The sequence below is a fragment of the Nyctereutes procyonoides genome, unplaced genomic scaffold (genome assembly GCF_905146905.1).
Source record: "Nyctereutes procyonoides isolate TBG_1078 unplaced genomic scaffold, NYPRO_anot_genome, whole genome shotgun sequence".
In the NCBI taxonomy this organism is placed as follows: Eukaryota; Metazoa; Chordata; class Mammalia; order Carnivora; family Canidae; genus Nyctereutes; species Nyctereutes procyonoides.
Genome location: NW_026575135.1, coordinates 34,717,572 through 34,738,613, shown reverse-complemented (window position 1 = coordinate 34,738,613; position 21,042 = coordinate 34,717,572). Strand labels below are relative to the sequence as shown.

The 21,042-nt window shown below is 39.3% G+C and overlaps 1 non-coding gene across 1 annotated transcript; it reads left to right on the top strand.

Moving 5' to 3' along the window:
- Positions 1-3,931: 3,931 nt before the first annotated feature.
- On the top strand, positions 3,932-4,038 carry LOC129495342 (U6 spliceosomal RNA). The gene has a single exon (XR_008661501.1). It is a non-coding gene; the product is annotated as a U6 spliceosomal RNA (small nuclear RNA).
- Positions 4,039-21,042: the final 17,004 nt, after the last annotated feature.

The following is a 21,042-nucleotide window of genomic DNA, read 5'->3' as shown; positions in this document are numbered from 1 at the left end:
GGTGCTCCAGTGCCTTCCTGAATAGCTCTAGAATCATATATCAAACTGCTTACTCTACATTTATTTCCACTTAGATACCTGATAAGCATCTCAAACTTCACATATCTGGAGAACTATTGATTTCTCCCAACTCTACCCTCCTCCCCCATCTTCTTCTACCCCAATATCCCCCACTGCTCAAGTAAACACCATGGATTTCAGCTGATGCTTGACCTTGAGGATAGTTGATGCAATGGTCAGAGAACAAGGGTTCAAGTTTTAGAGTTTGTGGAGCATGAGCTTTGGAAAGACACAGAACATTACTATAATCATGTAAACATATAAATACTGCTGTTTATAATACTACTACTTGGATACTTGGCATTATTTTAGGTGAATTAAATTTATTTACTCATAATTCAGTCCTTCCAACAATTATAAAAATAGGTATTATTATTATTATTCTCATTTTGTTGATGAAGGAACTGAGTCTCATAGTTTTCAGATTGTATTTAATTAAGGTCTCACTTTTGGTAGGAGTTAGGATTAAGTTCAACTGCAAGTGACAGTAGTGGCTAAAACATGTGGTAAACTTTATTTTCCTCCCACAGGCCACATGAGGCTGGTATGGTGGCTTCATATTCATCAGACTCTGTGGCTCATGTTGCTCTCTATCCTCCACACAAGGTTTCCATCTGATAATCTAAGGTAGTTGCCCTAGCATGAGTTTTCATGGTCACCTATCTGCCAACAGAAAAAAAAAAAATAGGAAGAGGGGAGAGAAATCTCTTCTCTTAAGGATACTTCTTGGAAATTATTCTATTGTCTTAGTCCATCAGGCTGCTATAGCAACTTAAGCATAAACAAGGTGGTTTATAAACAACAGAAGTTTATTTCTCATAGTTCAGGGGACTGGGAAGACTATGATCAAGGTGCCAGGAAATTTGTGTCTGATGAGACCTCTCTCCCTGGTTCGTAAACAGCTGTGTCTTCCAGGTTCATTGATAGCTGTGTCCTTACATGGCAGAAGAGGCAAGAGAGCTCTCTGGGGTCTCTTTTATAGGGGCACCAATCCCATTCAGGAGGGTGCTTTGGTGAACTCCCAAAGGCCCCACCTCCTAATACACTTGTGGGTTGGGATTTTAACGTGTGAATTTCAAGAGGACACAGTCTATAGCACTACTTCTACTTGCAGCCATTGGCTAGAACTTAATCTTCAAAGCCTTGCACAGCTGCAAAGGAGATTGGAAATGTAGTCTGCCACAATAGGGATGCAAACCCAGGGTCTGTGTGGCTCCTGAGGTCACAATCTTTCTGTCATCCCACACTGCCTCTGAGTACCTTAGTAACTGAAGTTTCCAGAGACAGATTTACCATATAACCTGTGGCTTGCAACCTATGTGCCTCTTTAACTCAGCCTCTGTCACTTACGTTACTGGTGAGGGCTTATTTTCTCAGCTTCTTGTTTCCTCAGCATTTTGAGTGCCTTTTCATTTAAGTAAGCTAGCTCTGTGCTCAGCATGGGGCTTGAACTCACAGCCCTGAGATCAAGAGTTGCATGCTCTACTGACTGAGCCAGCCAGCCACCCCTTGAATACTTTTATATACTCATTCCATATGTTATAATTACTTGTTTTCAGTTTTCATGAATCAAATATTGGCTAATTGGTAATGTCTATTACATGAATAACTGACTTAATGAACAACACAATTTTGTTTATGTATCTCCAGCACATTGGCCTTTTATAGATATTTAACAGATACATGTTTATTGAATGAATGGATGGATGGATGGAAAATCAACAGCTTTTCTAACTCAACATTTTTTCTTATTTTAGATAAGCACAGTCTACATTCCCAGTTTTGCCTTTCCCTTCAGTGCTGGGAGAAGAGAGAAGAAAAAAGAAAACAGGAAAAGGAGACAAGGTATTTTTATATCAGTACTCTCATCCCCTAGTTCCTTCTCTCACTTTAGTGTTGATGCCACAATTATGAATTTTTCTATTCATGTAGGCCTTGATAACACCTCCTGGGAAATGTCTTGAGGGTGCCACAGTCAAGACCAAATGGCCAATGTATTAGTGTTTCAGAATTTAGGAATTGGGGAAGTTACAGCTAATTTTGTTCAGTGAAAGCATACATACTTCTCTTTGTGACATCTTCAGTGAAAACCTACATAAAATTTTATATTTCAAAGCCCTAAAGATGAAATAAAATTTTTAAAATCCCCTATGAGGTAGTACTGGTAAATTCACAGCTATTTTAACCCCGTGAAGTACACATCATCACATTCCTCATGAAAAACTCCAGCAAGAGCCCCTGGCATGGTTTGAATATAAACATGTAGCAACTAAATGACTTTATCACGCTACAATCCCCTGTGCTCAGCGATTTAGAGGAAATCAGCAGCTTAACCAGTTTTTTTTTTTTTTTTTTTGCTGAGCAACGGGGGGCCAAAAATAAAACACTATTACATCAAACTGCAGACAAACAAAAATCTGACTAAGTTTCGCTATCTTCTCAGGGCATTTCTGTACCTAATGAGCACAGCTGAGCCCGAAGGCGTCAAGAGGTTTCTCACCATTAGGCAATGGGGTGGAAGATTATCTAATATTCCTGGGTGAGCATCTTCAGTTCTTTTGGGTAAAATAGGGGGAAGATCAAAAGAGGATGCAAACATTTTTTAATCAATGAAAGAGAGAATGGATACATTCCTCTGACCTTTTCAATTGCAGAGAAGATATATTATCTGCATTAATTAGCATGTTGAAAAATTCCTTCTGGATTGCTGAGTGCCTTCCTATGAGTAGCGGGAAATATGTTTGTAATACGGCATACAGCAATCTGTCATAAAGAGCTAATTTTTTGGACATCCTCTCTGAGTATGCATGAAATGTGAAGCAGCTTAGCGAGTTATGTTGCATTAGTCTTTCTAATTGGTGAAAAAGGTTGACATGTGTCTAACAACATTAGTGCACAGTGCTTGGGTTTTGAAATGCCAGTTTGCTTAAGATACTGAGTGTTGTTGAACAGAAATTCTTCGGGAGATAATATAAATCATCATCTCTAGTATAGTTCTTACTTGTTGAACACTAAACAAATGATTTCACTTAATTCTTGAAGGGAAATACAACTAGTATCATCATCATTGAACAGATAGCAAAAATGGAGGATTGAAAAGATTAAGTAATTTGCCCCTAAAACACAAAGAAGGTAAAGTCAGGATTTAAACCCAGGTCAGTCTGACTCCCAAAGTCAATATTACCACACTTCAGTATTCCCTCAGGTTTTGTCCTTACTGGGCACCATTTTGAGGGTTACTTAGCTTTACTCTGCCTCTATTTCCTTGTCTGCGAATTAGAGAATAGTTTTGTGTTATTGGGATTGTGAGGATTGAATTATGTACTGGCTATAAAACATTCAGTAAAATGCCTTATTACACATACCATGCTATTATTATTCTTTTAAATTATCACATTCAAGGGTTGGGAAGAATCTAATTATCACCTGCTTTTCTCATTTGGTGAGGAGGAGGAATAACTGAGTAAATGTTATTTATTGCCAGCAGAGCTCACATTCATGGTCCTAGAATGCTGGAACTTGGCAGACTCCACATTAAGCCTTCTTTGCAGTAACTGGTGAAGAAACACTGAGACCCAAAAAGCCAAGTCATCCTTGGGGTCATAGACTGGGAGAACTATGCCCTTGGTGAAACTATTTTCAAAACTACTAATGAGCCTCTCCATGTGAGTACAATGAACTCTTAGCTTGTATTTTATTGTCTCAATGTGCCATCAACAATTAGTTATCAATCAAGTATATGCTATGTCTAACATTTTTTCCTGTTTATAAATGTGAAAAATGAAGTTTTTACTTTCTGAAAACTTAAAACTCCATAGCCTATGAAAGCTTACACTTTTTTTCTGAAGTATATTAAAAGAAGCATAGTACAGTGCTCACTTCGGCAGCACATAGACTAAAATTGGAACAATATAGAGAAGATTAGCATGGCCCCTGTACAAGGATGACACACAGATTTGTGAAGTATTCTATATTTAAAAACTAAATAAAAAATAAAAGAAGCATAGTACAGAATACTTTTAAAAACCAATTTGAGAGAACAAATCCAGAGCAATCACAATTTTGTTTTGATATATATATTATTTAAAGCTGTGTTTTATTTATTTATTTATTTAATTTTTTTTAAAGCTGTGTTTTATGAAGGTATTTTTATCCTGCAAGTCCTATAAATAGCTGTTAAAAACAAGAATTCTTGGGGCACCTGGGTGGCTCAGTCAGTTAAGTGTCTGACTCTTGGCTTCAGCTCAGGTCATGATCTCAGGGTCATGGGATCAAGTGCTCCATGTCATGGATTCTGCTTGAGATTCTCTCCCTCTCCCTCTGCCCTTCCCCCTACTCATGTGTGTGCTCTTTCTCTTTCTCTCAAATAAATAAATAAATAAATCTTTGAACAAAAACAAGAATTCTCAGTTAAAATGAGTAACAAATACACATCCTCATTATATTTGATTTCTAAACATTGGTCACAAATGGAAAGGGCCTGAGATTTGAGTCTATTATGTTCTCAACACTTTAAAACATTCTCATTTAATCGTCACCAAGCCTATGAGGCAAATATTGTGCCCATTTTAAAATGAGACAATGGAGGCTCAGAGATGTTCAGTAGTTAACTTACTGAACATCACAGAACTTCAAGGGGTAAAGCTGAGATTTTAACCCGATCGTTTATGATTCCTGAAGCTCAAGGTTTTCCCATTATTCTAGTTTGCTTTGAACAAAATGTATTTGAGATTTATTTTTACCATATACGTTATTTCCCATCCCCCTTTTCATTTTACCTATTGTATCAGTTGCAGGCCAGGCAGGGAAAGAGGAACTGTGTATTTTGGAAATCATGACTTCAGTTGAGGAGTTAGAGCTTACGTGACTATAGGGAGTTGCAACAGGAAAGCCTGGGCAGGGGGTGGTCCCAGGGTCAGAGAACAATATCTAGGCACTTTCTCTGAAGCACTGCTATACACAGTAAGTCAGAGCTTGTGGGAGAATCTTCAATACTTTGTATGTCTGGCTGCCAGCATGAGATTGCAAAGAAGAACCTCGTAGGAGGGTCTATGGAAGCTTCCACCCCCACATCTGCAGCCAGGTATGTGATGTTCATTTTACCTACAACTTGGGGTGTATATAATGCATGCTTATGGGATAAGGCACAAAGTCAATGGTTGACAAACAATCTCTGGTGTGTTGGTCTTGTCAGCCTCATCCCAGGCCTTCCCCCCCTTTTCTTCAGCATTTCAAATTGTATTTGTCTGGTAGTATGTGTGTGAGAATCCAGTTGGATAAAGAATAGGACAGTGCCAAGGACTGTGCCAGGCACAAAATAGATGGTCAGTGATCACTCTTCTTCTGGGCCATCAAAGCAGAACCAACTTGAGCTTGAATTGAAGCAGAGGATGAATTTATCCCAGGTTGGCTTTAGGAAGCTCAGAGAATGTTGAGGAGGGCTAGATCAGCTGGAAGGCACATGGACAGAAACAGTACCAACCACCCATGAGTCTGTCCCAGAAGCGGCCCTGTTGCAGCGTTCTCTAGGCACACATATCAGAACCGGCAAAGTTGATGCTGGCCCTGGATTCCAGAGTTACCACCACCGTTGTACCCAGGAACAGAGGCCTCTGTTATGAGCCACCACAGGAAATGTGTTTCATGCTCCTGTATTCTCACCCTGCTCTCTTCTAAATCAAATCTCACATGGGCATGTCTGACCAGCAGGGCCTAGATCACACACCATGCCCTTACTGCAAGGGAGGCTGGAAAAGCAAGGGAGAGAAAGGGGTAATTTGTCTAAGACTGATTCTCTCTGCAGGTTTCCTTCTAGGCCACGAGTTCCTTCCCTGGAAGCTTGCTGGAAACTGGCTATAGGCCAGTGGCTTAAAGCAGTCAGTTCTGGCTACCTATGAGGCTCAGATCCTACACTGATTCTACCAGAGGAAGGGCTGGTCCTTCTGGAGTCTTGAATGCTGCTTGGTTGCTGGGGTTCAAGCAATAGTTTATCATTCATACAACTACAACTGTGAGCTTTGGTCCCCAGCTTCCACTGTATATCAGAGAAAGGCCTGATGTTCCCCAAAGCCATGACAGATGAGGGTAGGGATGGAGCCTGCTTTCTTCCATGCCCTATGACTATGGTCCCAGATGCCTAGTTACCCAATGAGACGGGCCAGTGCTTCTCTAATCACGTAGCTCATAAGCCCCATAGCCCAAAATTAAGGTCACTCTCTGAGATTTTGCTGTATGGCCTTGTTAAATCTCTGTGCAATGCTTTAGAACTGCTAAAAAAACAAACTGAGGAATATTAAACATGTTTGAGAGGTTTTTTGAGCAAAAATCGATTTGACTTGGGTAGTGCCAGATTGTAAGTGGTTAGAAGCGCTCTGTCCACAGGAGCCAGAGGAAAAACTTAATAGAGAAAGTGTGGAAATTATTTAGTTGGCTACAGCTTAAAGCCTACTTGACTGTTTGTGATTGGCTGTCTTTAGTATTTTGATTTCATAACTTTGAGGCATTTGTAAAAGTAAGGTTTAGATTTGGATTTGCTTATATTGGCTGCTGGGCATTAGAGTCACTCCACTCTAACAGCCCCTTTGTTTAATGCGTTTAACAGAATGCAGTGGCTAAAGGGACCGGTGTGCCTGCTACTGTTTCTATTTTTATGAGGTTCTTTCACTTTTTCGGTCAGTTAGTCCCCCTGTGCGTTATTGAGTGGAATTGTCCCATTTTGCACAACTGCAAATGTCTGGTTTCCACCTTTGGGTGGGTGGGACTCTCAATGTGTAAAATCACCCAAATACAGGAAAAGTGTTCAGAGATGTTGGGTGGCCACAAAGCTTGACAGGTACCTATTACCCGAATAAATGCCAATTCCTAATTAATTCCCCTTCCCTCTTCCTTACTGGTGTATTCCTGGTGGTGAACCATTACTGTAAGAGACTAGATTTTGACATCAGGCATGCCCAGTGCAGGCTCCGGTCGCAGTTCTGCTACTGCTAAAACCAACAAGGCCTCGGGCAGTTACCAGGATCTCAGGACTCTCTGTTCCCTATTTGTGAAATAAAGCACATCAGGAAGGCATCTCTCAAAGGGTGGTTGTTACAATTAAATCAAAGTACGCAAAATCTTACCAATATGTCAAGCACACAATAAACATATGAGAAATGCCAGCAATTCTTAAGAGAAGACTTCAAGGAAAGTTCTTTTCTGCTCTTGACTCTTAAGGGCTCAACCTCATGATAGTTCTTTCTGTTCTTGGGCCAACACTACCTCAAAACTAAGTTCCAGTGGCGATTCTGGGAAATCTCTTCACCAAAGGGAGGACAGGGAGGAGAGAAGAGACTGGAAAAATATATAAGGCTCATGGCAGTTCACTCCTATTTATTGTAGGTAGACAATAAGCTACCTCAATTTGAAAATCCAAAAGTCCAAGGCAGTGTGGTGCTGGGCAAAAATGGGCTTGAGGCGGTTGGTCTCAATCCACTGTTGAATTCTAGCATTACTTTTTACTACCTATGGGACCTTGGGTACTGGCACTTAAGATCTACTTATTTATTTTTTCAGACACTCAGTTGACAAATACTTATTGATCATCTACTATGTGCCAGACTATGACTGGTGTGAACAAAAAATTCTGTAAGGGAGACAGATGTGATGGCAAATACTCTTGAGTCACTGTGAATAGTGTGACAATAGAGGTTCTTACAAGCTAGAGCAACAGCATGTAACAGAGGACTCTTGTCTTCCTGAGTGCAGCAATAGCTCAGAGAAGGCTGTACAGAGTAGGCAACATTACAGCTGGATTTTAAAAACTGAGTAGGCATCTTCAAGGCAGACAGTGGGGAAAGGACATTTCCAGACAAGGAGAAAAGACTCCCCTTACAACAGATTAATCCTGACCTTATAGAAATCAGAGGGCCTAGATAATCAATAATCAGATATTTTTTAGTGGATAAAGCCTTTAACAATGAAAAACTCCTTATCAGCAACAGCAGGGACAGCAACAATAACAGCTCTGGTGGTCCTCTGGTTAAGCGTCAGTTCATAGGATCTGGCCTGGGCAGAACAGGTGCTCTATTAAATAAAGGCTCACTCTGGAAGAGGATATTTATTGGGTCACTTGCCTTGGTCCCTGGATCTGTCACCCTCCTGTTGTAAATATCATGATATCAATCAACTTTGTACTGGTGAGCAGGGTCTCTAGAAAAGGCTAGAATTCTAAAATAGGACAAGAGTGTAATGTAAGGTAATCACTACATTACAATTAAGTCAGAAGGGAAGGAGGAACAGAAATGGGCTTTGTGAATTAGCATTTATGAGATGTATGAGTATGGTTATAGGTATAACATATCCGATACAGAAAACCAATATAGCTTTCTTTCCACCCTACGTCATAGTCTCTTACAGTCTTTTGCCTCCATGGCTAAACCTTAAGGCTCACTAGTTTAGGAGGAGAGAGAACAAATCCTACCTAGGAAAAAGAGTCATTGAGTCTCAAAGTTTATAGCAAGCCTTGTAAATAAGACATTTTCTTAATAAAAGAATCTCTTTCATAGATACAGAGAACGGAACAGTGGTCTTAGAGGGGAGGGCAGTTGGGGGTTAGGCAAAATGGGTGAAGAGGTCAAGAGGTACAAACTTTCAATTATAAAATAAATAAGTCATGGGGATGTAATATACAGCATGGTGGCTGTACTCAATAATATTGTAGCACGTTCTTAAAAGTCGCCAAGAGAATGAAATCTAAAATTTCTCATAACAAGAAAAAAAATTTTTTTCTGTAACTTTCTGTGGTAATGGTTGGTAACTAACATTACTATGGTGACCATTTCTCAGTGTATACAAATACTGAATTATGTTATACAGCTGAAACTAATATAATGTTACATGTCAATTATACCTCAATTTAAAAAATGGAATATTATACATAAAGTTTCAGACACCTGGTTTACTTATGATATCCTTATTTGCACAGAAAAATATAAGTATTTATTAAATAAACTTAAATATTTGTTCTTTTTTGCAAAATAAATAATAAATACAAATAGAGCAGTTTCTAAATTTCTTTAACTCCCATTTGACAGATTGAGTGTCAAGCCTCCTGAGACTTGACTATGCTTAGAGAGTATCTTAGTCAGTTTGGGCTATTATCACAGAATACCATAGAATACCATAGACTGAGTGACTTCAGCAAAAAACATCCATTTCTCAGTTCTAGAGGCTGAAGGTCCTGGATCAGGATGCCTTCATTGTCAGCTTCTTGGTAAAGGCCCTCCTTCTGGTTCACAGCCCACTTCCTTCTTACTGTATCCTCACATGGGGGAAAGAGAGAGAGAAAGTGAGCTCTGGTACCTTCATGTCTGTTTAAGGCACTAATGGCATCTGACCTCATCTAAACCTAGTTACCTCCCAAAGGCCCCAGTGCATACCATCCCATTAGTGATTAGGGGTTCAACATATGAATCTAGGGCTTCACCACAACAGGGAGGTATTACTCAGGATATGATGGAGAGGAAACAAAATGCCCAGCCCTTCTTGCTCAGGTGTGGTGCAATGGGAGGGAGGCAGAGATCTAGCCAGGCAGAGGCATGTTATGATTCTGTTTTCCCTTCTTGAAGCTGCACTCTGATATGAGACCTCAGAAATATTCAGCCAAATAGGAGAAAATTATGGGAGTTAGAGGTGGACTATGATGTGGGTCAGAATATGCTACCTCAAAATATCGTGCCTTGGCATATTGAACATTTTAGGCTGAAGTGATCTGAGAAATGGCAGAAGCAAGGACTCTCAGAGCTCCCACATCTCTGCCCAAGCAAGTCAGTAAACCCTCATGTGAGAGGTGCCCTCCTTGTGCCAGGAGGAAAGGAACAAGCTTGTCTCTGAAGATAAAGGGTAATGAGAAGAATCTGGATGAACAGACCTTGCTAAGTTTCCCCTCAGTTTACTGCCTTTAGCTCATACCTGTCCGTCCTATCACATCTTCTATGACTTCCCGCTCTTCAGCAAACCTCATATAAAAATCCTCAGGTTTCACTATTCACTTGGGTCTTCATTTCCTTACAAAGGTTCCAGTGTTAAATAAAATTTATATTAAATAAATTTCAGTGCTTTTCTTTTGTTAATCTCTCTTTTGTCAACCAATTTACATGGTTGTAAGGGAGAGGGAGAACCCAGCAGGGTAGTAGGAAAAGGAAAAGGAATGTTTCCTCTCCTACAATGGCCTCTGACCTGGTGCTAGAGGAAAGCTGTAAGCCTAAAGAACTCTCACATGGGACCTCTTCCAGTATGACACAGGAGATGGTGCAACGTGGTAGAAGGTGATAAATGAGTGTGAAGTTGTACTCTGTGAGGTGCTCCGATGCCTTGTATGGCATTCGGGGAGCCCAGACGTTCCCTCACATCCTAGTGAGTAGATGCCCATGCTCTGAGAGAGCACCTGAGCTGTGCAGAGCCAAAGAAGCCCCTATGCAAAGACTTTGTAACTGAAGGAAGATGGCTAAGACTATGGACATCATTTGTGAGAGGCAGCATGTCATCTCAAAATGTCTACTGGGTCATACATCAGTGGTCACTGGCCTGGAGGCTAAGCAGAACAGACATGTTACATCAGAGGCCTGCAAGGGTCTAGGAACTGAGCTTTTGAAGTGTATCCAAAGACCAGCACAGCATCAGTATCACCTGGGATCTTGTTAGATATGTGGAATCTTGGGTTATCACCCCAGATTCTGTGAATCAGAATCTGTACCATAACAAGGTATATAGAATTTTCATTTCACATTTAAGTTCCAGAAGCCTTGATCAGATATTGTGTGAATCCAAGGGCCCTGCCTCTCCTTTACAACCCACCATGAGATATATACTACCATCACCCTCTACAGCCATGTGTTGTCTTAGGGAAAAGCAAAAGAAGAGGGAGAAAATGTGAGACTCAGTGTTATCCAAAGCAGACTCAACTATATGAAGAGACTCTCTTAAGTTCTTGAATCCAACCAAGTTTCCTGGATTGGACCAAAACTGGCCCCCTAAGATTAAACCAGAGGTGGAAAAATAATGGAACTACATTTTCTTTGATCAGCACCTTTAGAGGGTCATGGTCATTCATTTTTCTTTTATTAGTCATGATTCTTTCTCACGCAGACCAGAAGAATAATACACACATTGTGTGGTTTCTCATTTGCTGTTTCATACCGCTCACTTCTTTTTACAGTCTTTTGTGCATTTAACTTTTGGACTCCCCTCCAAATTGTTGAATCCGTGGGTGTATGACATGAAATATTTTTGTAAATTTGCACAGCAGGAGACCCAGCTTAAAGCCAGGCCTTTTTTTTTTCCCTGCCCTGGGATCCAGTCAAGCCTGGACATGTCTGCACAGTGGTAGGGAAGACCAGCAGGGCTCTATTTACTTGAGGAACTAAAAATCCTCATAATAGAGAATTCATCTTAAAGGAAAAGAGTAGAAGGACAAAAGGAGCACTGAGTTTCATAGTATATATAGCAAGTCTTGAATTGGGCTTTTTTTGTAAAACAGTTTCTGAACTTCTTTAACATTTTATTCAATAGATAACTCAAAACTTTATTTGAGGCCTGGAGCTTTAAGACTTGTTTGAAAAGCTTGTTACATATATATCCTACTCATTCCCCTCCAAGCACACACACCCTGGTCTTACAACACATTTGGTGACTACTTTTCTCATTAATTTATATCATTCTGTATCTTTTATTTTTAGCCATATGCATGTATTATTTTTATGTTAAAAGAAACTGTTACACATACATACACACAAGGTGCCAGGCTTGTGGGTCTCAATTATACTTAGAGGGGTACAACTCAGGATCTGACAGAGAGAGAATGTAAAGCCCAGCCCTTCTGGCTCTCAGTTGGTTCAAGGACAGTAATATAGGATCAGAGGTGAGGAGTATCACTAAGACTGCCTCTAACTAATTCAAGAATATGAAAGCCCATCAGGCATAAGCTCCTTCAACTTCCTAGTATTTTCTCTATAAACACTTATATTTAGTAGCCATCCTTAGCAACTTTTCTCTTGGCTCAGGGCAGGTGATGTTGCACTTTTTGTGAAATTACCTGCACCCTGGACCCTATCCCTTCCCACCTCTTTAGGGGCTTGGCTGTTGTCGGGGAGAAACAACTTTTCCTTCTCCCCTCTTAGGTTCAGTGTCTGGAGGCATGCAAAATAAACTAACAAAAGATAGATTAACAGCAGTAAGGCACAATTATTTCTTAATGTTTACTTGCACAAGAGTTCATGGAAAGGAAGTGAAATTCAAGGAAGCTATTGGACTCAGGGGCTTATATACCATGTTAAGGAAGAAAAGGAGGTTTGAGCATCAAGAGAAGATTGAGTATAAAGGAGTGAAATCTATGGGGGAATTAATGGAAGATAAAGGTTATCTTAGTAAAGTTGGTTTATGGAAACTCATCTTGCTGTTGACTGTTTATCTCTGATGGTAAGAATTGCTCTTCTCTTCCTGGTGGTGGTGGAGGCACTTTCACCTAGGGAAACTTATGCCCTGCTTTTTTAGGCAGATAAAAAGAGGGCAGAGAACTCTTTCTATATCTGTCAATTCTCCAGTTGCCATCAGTCTGCTCTAAATAATCCTTATGCCAACCTGGCCTATTTTGGGATCCTCTTCACTATATCAAGCATACCTTCCTTCTGTTATAACTTCATTTCCTCCCCCAGTTGGTTCTTCCTCTCTGCTTATAAACATGTTCAAATCTTTCTCATCTAAGGATCCATCCTTCCCGTGTCCCTTCCACATTCATTGAAAATAACATTTATTCAAGATTTAAAAGCACAGACGCTGATCTAGGTGTTGAGGACATTGTGAGTGAATAATACAAATACAGTCCTTGTCCTCCTGAAATGTATAGTCTGTTGTCTATGTCCCCCACTAACTCCAACTAATCGCATTTCATTTCCTTTTCTTTTTTAAAAAGATTTATTCATGTATTTATTAGTGTGTGTGTGTGTGTGTGTGTGAGTGAGGGGAGGAGGTGAGGGGGAAGGACATGCTGAATCTGTGCTCAGTATGGAGCCTGACATGGGGCTTGATCCCAGGACCCTGAGATCATGACCTGAGCCCAAGAGTCAGATGCTTAACTGAGCCACCAAGGTACTCCAAATCTCAATTCCTTTTCATCCAAACTTTAGAGTAATCTACTTTGCCTGCTCTTTCTCTCTTCTTAAATTAGTGCCATTCTGTCATCCAAACCACAAACCTAGGAACTCACCCCAGTTCACTCCTGCTCCTCATACCTACATATCGCCAAACACAGGAGATGTTACCTATTTTTTTTTAAATGATTCCCTTTATCCATCTCTACCATTAGGTTTCTAGATTGGCCTCGATCATCTCTTGCTCATCAGTGGTCATCATAACTGGTCCTCCTCCCTCTAGTTTCAGCTCCATTAAATCCCTCCTCCAGATGTCAGCCTTAGACATCACTCCTATACTTTTGAACCCTCAGAGATCCTCCATTTCTTGCAGGGTAAAGTCCAAGTTCCTGGATGGAGGTTCATCTCCAACTTCACCTGTCCTTTTTGCTCTCTGTCCTTTCAGGTTTCTACATAGAGCATGTTCGGTATGTGAAGCTGCTTAAGCTCATAACTGCCAAGAACATCCTCTCTTGGGCTCTTTTGCCCACTGACACCTGGCTATATTTACCAGCAAAGATGCCTAACTTCATTATTCGAGGCTTAGCCTTTTGGCTTTTAGTCACCTACTCTAAAAAAGCCTTTCCAGGCTGGTCCTCTTCCTGGAGGGAGGGATGGCTGTCCTTCCTCTGTGCTTCCATACTAGCTATATGTATCTATCCATCACTATGCTTCCATAGTGGCTATTTGTATCTATTCATCACTATGCTCTTACTTTACAACTATTCATTCTGTATTTCTCACCCAGCTTTGAGCTTCTTTAGAAAAGTGTTTGGAGCATGGTAGAAACTCAGTAAATATTTGTGCAGTGAAGCATGATCTGAGCTCTTCTATCACCGGATGAGATTCCCAGTACTAAAGATGTGGAGCCCAGTCCTAACTGGTCTTACTGCATAGTGTCATTGGATAACCAGCATCTCCACCAAGAGATGAGATGTTAATGACTCCACCTTGGCCTTCACTCACTGCTTCATTAAGCCTGTTCTGTGGTGAGAAATGTGTTTCACCCATGGCTGTAAGAAGAACACCTATGATGCACATTCATTATCACTTGTTTTTAACTCCTGCCTGGATCTTATCCCAGCACACTAGTTTCTCTTTCCATTGAGAATAAAATCAGACATTTAAGGGTGATCTTGGGGGTTAGGCAAATGGGTATGGCTGAATTTGAGAAAGAAACCTGGTGTGTAACATGCCATTGCCATTGAGTCTTTCAGTGTCTGAGACCTAAGGTTTTATTTATCTACTTACCCAATTAATTTTATATAAATGTGTATTTACATTTTAAGCATCTTTTGAAAGCTACCACATAACTTCCCAGAATAAGGATTGATCACAGAATGAGGATGCTTACTTCGAGGATGTCATGATGGTGTTCAAATCCCCAGTGCAAGGACTGAGGTCAGCAATTAGAGGTTGGGTAAACTCTCTGTTGAAATCCATGTCTTCCTTCCATGTGCACAGATGTAAACATTCTAGCTGGAAAAGACCTTAGGGATCATTCTGGTGACTTCTCACTTTACCTATTCAGAAACTGAGCCTGTTAGCAGTTTAAGCCCATGTTCTCAGATGTTAGTCCATGGACAATACTGGGAAGTAGTATGTCCTGGAAAAAGGGTTACAAATATGAGTTTTCTATTCCCATCCCATCAGCAGGAATTTGACTGAGGTGTGGTTGGAAATCAGTGGTTTCAGTAAGTTGCCAAGTTATCTTCTTCTTTTCCACTGAATTCAGGTAGGACCCTCACTCTGCCACACCAGTTTCTTGCCATTATTTCCACCTTCATGCTATTCACAAATTAGATAAAGGAATGATTCTTATTTATATCCACACAGCTTATAAGAAGTTCACAAAGACAAGACTACATTAGAGTCTTTCAGCTTACATTAGAGTTGCCTGTGCTGGACATTATATCCCTTCGGGGTTCTTCATTGCCTGATTGGTAATCCTCCCATCTGAATTTTATCCCATCTTTGTTTCTCTGTCTTGTCCAAAATGATGTCATGAAAGATATCAAAAGGCTGGCTGACACCCAGAATGATGTATCTATCTCAACTTGCAGGCTTGTGAAACTATCAGAAAATCCTTTTTAAAAATGAAGATGAAACTGTTTTTTATTTCTTAATATTCTCTCCTTCCTCAAAGTCTCTATGTGTGTCTCCTGGGTTTTTTAAATCTTTCTCTGACAATGACTCCTCTCATTCATTGACTCTTTCCCTTTATTTCTTATAGCCCGATATCTTATCACTTCTACATACTCATTTTTCTACATACAGAGGTTGTTTCATCTAGACCGATGACTTCAAGCATTATCTGTTTGCTAATAATGCCAAAATCTCCAACCACCCTGTCTAAAATGTAGGTTCCATATTTTCAGCTACACCTGGTGTTTGGCTGCAGCCCTATATTAGAAGTACAGTCACTTTCTGTCTTCCAACACCCCCTTCTTAGAGAATGTGCCTTCCCACAGCCCATAAAGGGTAGCCATGCAGATCACTATGTGACCTCTTCCCTCAGGCCATAGTTGATTTGACCAGAGTGACTATCTGGTCTAAGCCAGGCCAGTCAGATTCCTTTGCCTGGAAATCCCCTGCCAGAGAGCCCTACAACTGTAAGGTGATACAGGGCTTGAGACCTTCTCCAGCTGATAAATAAGCAGAGGAAGCCAGTTGAGAGAAAGGATCTGGAGAATGGGGCAAATGTGCAAAGTGGAGCCAAGCAAATTGCAATGGGACTTCAGAGAGATCGAGATGGAGCAGGTGATTTCCTAAGAATTCTCTCGTGCTCATGAGCCCCTGCTGTGTTGCCTTCATTGTAGCTCATGAAATTCAATCATTTTTCGAATATCGTTCGACAACCTACTTACATCAGGAACTTTGCTAAGGGCAAGAAATATTTTGCTGGACAAGAAAAATGTAGTCTCTGACCTCACAAATCTTACATTTGAATCTTTCACAATAAATTCCTTTTTGCCTGCTCATGCTTGAGTGAGTTTGTTTCTTCCAACCCGGTGATCCACGATCAGTATTTAACTTAATTCTTAATATATCCCACATCAAAATTGTGATCCTCACCATGCCAGCTCAGCAAGAAAGCCCAATCTTGATCAGTGGTATGGTAGTAGACCCTTGTTTTATTTTATTTTATTTTATTTTTTATTTTTATTTACTTATGATAGTCACAGAGAGAGAGAGAGAGAGGCAGAGACACAGGCAGAGGGAGAAGCAGGCTCCATGCACTGGGAGCCCGATGTGGGATTCGATCCCGGGTCTCCAGGATCGCGCCCTAGGCCAAAGGCAGGCGCCAAACCGCTGCGCCACCCAGGGATCCCACCCTTGTTTTTAAAAGCAAAAACCTTATATTTGTATTTATTCCTCTTCTCCTTAATACATATTTAATCGATTGCCAAATACTTTGGATTCTACCTCAAAATGTCCTTTCCTTCAGACCTTCCTGTTTATCCCTACTTTTCTCCTACCTTAGATCAGATCCCTGACACCTCTCACCTACAGAGTTTCAGTCACCTTTTGTCAGGTCCTATTGTTGACAGCCTATCCCTACATTGGCTCATCCTCCATGATGTCACAACACTCCTTCCTAAGACTCATTTGTCATCCTGACACCCACCCCTAAACATATCCATCGCCTCCTCTTCACTCCAAGGACAAAATACAGACTTCTTTAACAAGAGGCCCTACATGACTTGCTCCCAAATTCTTCTCCATTATTCTCTCCCACAACTTCTACTCCAGTGATTTCCAACCACATTAAACACCTAGCATTCCCTGAGTTTGTGTTTTTCCAATGCACATTTCTTTTTGTCTCAAAAGGCTTTTCTTGGATCTTTCTGGTAAACTCAACCATTAAGACAAGCTCAAATATCATTTCTACTGATGTAGGCAGAAGATCTGTTCTCCTAAGGCATTCTGTTGACTCTTCTGAGTCTGCAATTTAGAGAAGAGTGAGAAGAGATCAAAGTAATAATAGTCCCTTACAACTATGCCTTATAGTCACAAAGGCTATTCCATTTGAACCATAAAACAGCTTATTTCATAATGAGAAAATGGGCTTAAAGCAACAAGTGGCCAATGTCACGTGGTCAGTCAGAGCTAGGAACCGGATTGTGGAGATAGGCCTTTGCAAAATCCTGTTACATAAAAGATCTGACTCCAGGTGCCTCAAGAGTTCTATACACATTTGATTTTAATTTCATCTAAAACATATTTTTTTAAAGATTTTATTTATTTATTCCTGACATACAGAGAGAGAGAGAGAGAGAGAGAGGCAGAGACACAAGCAGAGGGAGAAGCAGGCTCCATGCAGGGAGCCTACGTAGGACTCCATCCTGAGTCTCCAGGATCAGGCCCTGGGCCAAGGCGGTGCTAAACTGCTAAACCACCCGGGCTGCCCTCATTTAAAACATATTTTAATTAAAAAATTGATTTAGATAAAATTCACATAACATACAATTTTAATTAATTTAAAGTGCAAAATCCATTGGTTTTTAATATATGTGCCATGTTGCACAGCCATTACCCCTACTGATTCCAGAATATTTCCATCATTCCTCCCAAAAACACTATTCCTCCTAATTCCACTCTCCTCGTACTACCTGGCAACCACAAATCTATTTTTTTTTGTCTCTATAGATTTGCCTATTCTGGACATTTCATATGAATGGTAGCATATGATATGTGCCCTTTTGTGTCTGACTTCTTTCACTTAGCATAATATTTTCAAGGCTCATCCATGTTGTAGTATGCATCAGTACTTCATTCCTTTTTATGGCTAATTAATAGTCCATTTTATGGCTATATCACATTTAAACAGTCTGTTCATTACTTGATGCACATTTGGGTTATTTTCATTTTTTGGTGACTGTGAATGACGCTGTTATGAACATTCATGTAGAAGTTTTTGTGTGGACATGGATTTACACTTCTCTTAGGTATATTCTTAGGAGTGAAATTGCTGGATCATGCAGTAAATATTTAACCTTTGAGGGACTGTTAAGCTTTTTCCATACAGTGGAACCATTTTATACTCCCACCAGCAATGTCTGAGGATTCCAATTTCTCTACATCCTCATCAGCACTTGTTCTTTTCCTTTGCATTTTTTTTAATGTAGCCTTTCCAGTGGGTGTGAAATAGTATCTCATTATGGTTTTTAATTTTTTGCCTTTTCCTACTTCCTAACAAGCATCTTCTCCTGGCTTATTGGCCATTTAAAGATCTTCTTTGGAGAATGTGCACTCAGATTCCTTGTCCATTTTTAAATTGGGTTATTTGCCTTATTGTTGAGTTCTGACAGTTTTTTAGATATTTTGGATACTAGACTCTTATCTGATTGTAATTGGTATATATTTTCTCCCATTTTGTGGGCCGTTTTTTCACTCTTAATGGTTTTCTTTAAAGCATTAAAGTTTTTAATTTTGATAAGATCGAATTAATCTATTTTGTTGTTGTTGCTTATGTTTTTGATCTTATATTTAAGAAACAGTTGCTTTTTCTAAGGTCACAAAACTATGTCAAGATGTTTCATTTGAAGAGTTTTATAGTTTTAGTGCTAATGTTTCGATATGTCTTTAATCTATTTTGAGTTTATTTTTATAGATGATGTGAGGTAGAGGTCACATTTATTTTTTTTTTGCGTGTGGATACCTGTGTCCCAGAACCTTATGTTGAAACACTATTCTTTCCCCATTGAATAGTCTTTGAACCCTTGTAGAAAATTTATTGACTATATAATATATATATATATATATATGGTTTATTTCTGGACTTCTGATTCTATTCCATTGATATATATGTGTATACTTATATCAGTACCATGCCGTTTTATTACTATAGCTTTATAGTTGTTTTGGAATCAGGAAGTATGAGAAATTTGCTCTTATTTACTTTAATAATTTAAAAGCATGTGTATATGTTCTTCTGAAAATTTTTTTTTGTAATATGTCTTATTTTACACAATTTAAAAATTTACCTAAGAATTTAAGAAAAACATGAAGGGAGAAGCTTTATCAGTCTTTGCCAAACCACTATTAACATTTTAAAGTATTTCCTTAGAGTCTTAAAAAAGTATTTATCTATCTTCCTAGAATAAATTGAGATACATAGTTCTATACCTGCTTTATTCCACATAGCATTAGATCATGAGCAATATTACATGCTATTAAATATTCTCAGAAAATATTTTTTTAATACTTGCATTATTAATTATTCCTCTATAGCTGGACATGTGGGCTAGTTCAAGTCTTTTTCTGTCTAAATAATGATGAATTAAACTTGCTTATAAAAAAAGTCTTTTTGTACATACCTAATACCTTTTTTAGGACAGATGCCTAGAAATGGAATTACTTCATCAAAGCCTATTTTAAGACTTTTGATTTTAATGGTTAAGTTCTTTTATTAAAGAGTTGCAACAATTTCCAATTCTATTGATGTATGAAAATTCCATACCTCCCAGACTGTCAACACTGAATATTACCATTTTTTAACATTTGCTAATTTAATAGAATGATAGCATCTTAGTCTTTTTTTCTTTTTCTTATGTGAGTATAGTTGACACACAATGTTACATTAATTCAGGTGTTCAACTTAGTGACTTGACAAGTTCATATACATTGGGCTACGTTCAGTACAGGGATAGCCACCACCTGTCCCATTACATCCCTATTACAGTATCATTGATGGTATTCCTTATGCTCAGCTTTTTATTCCCATGACTTACTCGTTCCTTACCTGGAGGCTCTATCTCCCTACTTCACCTTTTATTTATTTATTTTTTTAAGATTTTATTTATCCATGAGGGACACAGAAAGAGAGAGGTAGAGACACAGGCAGAGGGGGAAGCAGGCTCCATGAAGAGAGCCCGATGTGGGACTTGATCCTGGGACTCCAGGATCACGCCCTGGGCCGAAGGCAGGATCTAAACTGCTGAGCCACCCAGGGATCCCCTCTACTTCACCTTTTAAAAATGAATACTAAAGCTGAAATTTTTGCATGTTTTATTGGAGTTCCTCTAGCTGTTCATATTCCATATCCATTATTCTATGAAGATTTTAGTTATGTTTCCTAATGAATTGTCTGAATTCTGAATTAATTATGGATGGATGCAGATACCTTGTTTGTCTGTAGCAAATTTTCTTCTCAGTTTTTTGGATCTGCCTTTAGTTATGATCATTATATCCTTTGACTTACAGAAGCTTCACATTTCCCTTTAAATTTAATCTTCCAAGTTTCCCTCTGTATTTTCTTCAACAGCTTTTGGGTTTGGAATGTCTTTATTCACAAAAGGATCACAAAGATACTTGTCTCTCTGCTTTCATGTTTTAATAGCTTTACGCCACCTGGATATTGCTACAGTGTAGTCTTTAGGAAAAAATTAATTTTATTTTTTTCTGAAATTTTAGTCACACTGTCTTATTTCTTATGGCCTTAAAATTTACAGCTGGTAGAGACCATGTTCATAGATGATTCTTCCTTTTTTTTAGTATTTTTTTGGCATTTTATGTTTATTTTTGCCTCCAAATGAATTTTATCATCACACTGTCAAATATTTTAAAAATCCCATTGAGATTTGGATTGCATTTAGACCTATAAATTCATTTGACATATTTATAATATTCATTTTCCCATCCAGGAACGTCATATATTCCTCTATTTTGACATCCCATAGCCAGGTTTTGCAGTTCTTTTCATATAGATCATGCCTATAGGGATGCCTGGATGGCTCAGCAGTTGAGCGTCTGACTTCAGCTCAGGGCGTGATCCCAGGATCTGGGATCAAGTTCCACATCGGGCTCCTTGCATGGA